The sequence below is a fragment of the Meles meles genome, chromosome 7 (genome assembly GCF_922984935.1).
Source record: "Meles meles chromosome 7, mMelMel3.1 paternal haplotype, whole genome shotgun sequence".
Classification (NCBI taxonomy): Eukaryota; Metazoa; Chordata; class Mammalia; order Carnivora; family Mustelidae; genus Meles; species Meles meles.
Genome location: NC_060072.1, coordinates 80930177 through 80933683, shown reverse-complemented (window position 1 = coordinate 80933683; position 3507 = coordinate 80930177). Strand labels below are relative to the sequence as shown.

General features: G+C 35.0%; 1 pseudogene; it reads left to right on the top strand.

The window, feature by feature from the left end:
• Window positions 1-245: 245 nt before the first annotated feature.
• LOC123947449 lies at window positions 246-577 on the top strand (annotated as a pseudogene).
• Window positions 578-3507: the final 2930 nt, after the last annotated feature.

Below are 3507 nucleotides of genomic sequence, written 5' to 3'. Positions count from 1 at the left end.
AAATTTGGTTTAGATTTCCTCTTTAAAATCAAAGAAATTAAGTCCGTATTCACTTTCATGTCTTTAGTTTTTGAGATTTTTAAAATGTTAATTTCTATTAATATTGCTATCTTTAGATATTATATGTATCTGTCTAAAAAATCCACTTAAAATAAAACTATTTTTATTATAAAAGAAGCCTTTCTCATTCTGCCATCTTGGATCGTGTGGAGGCTGCTAAGAACAGAGCTCCTAAAAGAACAATTATGTCTGAAAGGCTGTGGTCCAAGGTCGTTTTTGCTGGCTATGAGTGGAGTCTCTGGAACCAGAGGGAACACATGGATCTTCTTAAAATTGAAGGTGTTTATGCGCGAGATGAAATTGAATTCTGTCTAGGCAGGGATGTTCTTATGTGTACAAAGCAAAGAACAATACAGTGACTCCTGGTGGCAAACCAAATAAAACCAGAGTAATCTGGGGAAAAGTAACTCACGCTCATGAAAACAGCAACATGACTCATGTCAAATTCCAAAGTGACCTTCCTGCTAAAGACATTGGCCACAGAATCAGTGTGGTGCTGTATCCCTCAAGGATTTAAATTACTGAAGAGTAATTAAATAAAGGTGTAGATTTGTTCTCTCATTTAAAAAAACTACAACTATTTCTATTATAAAAGAAAAATTTTACTTGGTAAATAAAAACGTTAAGGTACAGAATGGTATCAAATTAAAGTTCTTCTGAGAGTTTCATTATTATGTGACATTAAATGCTTTTATCTCTACTTCTTGACTTATAAAACCACATCTATTTTCTCTCTTTTATGACAAATAAAAGACACTTTTATTTTATGACACTTACACTAGGACCCACCTCCCATACTCATTCTCAATCACTATTTCTGTTTTTTATATTACCATGGACTTTTATTCATCATTGGAGGTAACTCTGAGAAATTAATTTGAACTGTTCCTATAATCCTTTATATAAGAACATATTTCAACTCAAACTAAGCTAATACACAGTCTTATTGCAGTTATTTATAAGTTCTGTTTTAAAAATAGGTATGATTTATTTGGAAATGTCTTTACACTTTATGAGATAACTGTACATCAAGATATAGTGCCTGGCATGAAACCAACACTAATTCCCAACCTTTTGCCTTGGAAAACTTCTATTGTACTATAAAGCCTGAGCTCACAAAGAAGTTCGGGCTAGTATGAAGGAAGGGAGGGATAAGTAGAGGATTACCTATAGTGAAATCCCCGAGCAAGTGTGGAAAGAATGAGAAGACAGGGTGGGTAGATTAGTCTGGCACCATTCTTCACTGAAATCTTGACAAAAAGACCCTGAGAGAAAAGGATGTATTGGTAACACTCACCTTGGACATCCCACGACATCCCACTTCCATCAGCCAGGACTATCGAACTTCCTATCGAGTGATGGTTTCTCCTTTTGGGTTGTCTTGGGGAAATACATCTCTCAGTTTTACTGGCATAAGATTCCCTATTTTGACAGGTCTTCAACTTCTACATTGAGCAGCATATTCACTAGATGACCCTTTAAGAGAATCCAGATTTTAAAAAATAATAAATACTGGGGTGCCTGGTGGCTCAGTCCATTAAGCATCTGCCTTTGGCTCAGGTCATGATCTCAGGATCCTGGGATTAGGCAGGCCCCACATTGGGCTTTCTGCTCAGCAGGGAGTCTGCTTCTCTCTCTCCCTCTGTGTACTCATTCTCTCACTCTCTCTCTTAAAGAAATAAATGAAGTCTTTAAAAAATTATAATAATAAATACAAAATTATCAAATACTTCTCTGCCATATTTTTATAGGTTTCAGAGAGATTATGTTCTGTATTAGAATAATTGTAATAGTTTGTGTTTGCATAGAGCTTTCCAGTTTGCTCAGTACTTTCCTACATATGATCTAATTAGATGTTCACCACAATCTTCAGTATTAATATGAATAATTAATTAATATTAAGTTCAAAAATTATATGGATTAGTAACTTCATTCCATAATGATGGACAAGCCTGTTGCAGACCACTCTTTCCATGATGAAAAACAAGAACTGAACTACATGTACATGTATACCTATATATATTATTTCTTTAAAGACATTAGATAGTCTCCAAAGCTGTGAGGGCTAAGGGTCAAAATCCCAAAAAGAAGGGAAACTTAGAGGGGCTCCTGAGTGGCTCAGTCATTAAGCATCTGCCTTCGGCTCAGGTCATGATCCCAGGTCTTGAGATTGAGCCCCGCATCAGACTCTCTGCTTGGTGGGAAACCTGCTTCTCCCTCTCCCATTCCCCCTGCTTCTGTTCCCTCTCTCGCTGTGTCTCTGTCAAATAAATAAATAAAATCTTAAAAAAAAAAAAAAAAAGAAGAAGAAGAAGGGAAACTTAGAGAGGCAATGCCAACACTTGGTACTTGCCCTTAAATCAGTTTTGGATTCCCAAGTGACTATTAAGATATCAAGATGGTGAGTAAAAAAAAATGGCAACTTAAGAAGCTAAAAAGCAAACAAAACAAAACAAAACACAAAAACAAACAAAAAAAAGAAGCAAAAAGCTGAGTAAAACTTTTTACAGTTTTATAAGACTAAGGCACAAAAGGTGGATTTCAAAAGAAAAAGTCCATATTAAACTACCCAGATTTTTATTTCAGACCACAAAAGGCCTTCACTTTAGGAACAGAGGAAAACCTAAATAAAATCAGTGCTCACAAAGCCTGAATTCTAGATTTGAATTAACCACTGATTGGGTTAAGGTGACTGACCCATACCCTAGCTGCATGACAGATGCAAAACTACATTCATTCTCTAGGGATACAGAAAGCACATCAAAAGGCTCAATTTATCTCCACAATTGTTCATGTCTGAGGTCCTGTGGTCAATCAAACATGACTAGGCATATCAGAAAGTAAGATTATGTGGCCAAAAAGCAAGATAAATAAAACAGAAACAGACCCATAGATGAAAAACAGATATTAAGTTATTAGACATGTACATTAAAATATCTCATTTATATGTTAAAGAAATTAAATGGAGATAGATAATTTTATCTAAAAAGAGAAACAAACAAGAATTCTAAAACTGAGAAATGCATTAGCTAAAATTAAAATTTTAATAGATGGGTTAACAGCAGAAACAGATACAAAGAGATGATTAATGAAACTAAAGGTCAAACGAAAATATTCAGATGAAAGCATAGGAAACAAAAGGATAAAAAATATTGGGTGGGGGTAGTAAAGGACATGGTATTCCAAGAAAATATTTGGAGTCACAGAAGGAGAAGAAAGAAAGAACAGTTCAAAAGTCATTTTGAGGGAACAATGGTCTTAAATTTTGCAGAACTGAAAGAAGACAGCAAGCCACAACACTGAGTAAGTGTTTCAAATTCTAATCAGGATAAATTTGAAGAAAACTATATGTACAAATGATAGTGAAAGTGCAGAAAACCAAACACAAAGAGAATTTTGAAGGAACCAGTGCTTTGGGGGCAGGGGAGGGCGAAGAAATATTTTCTT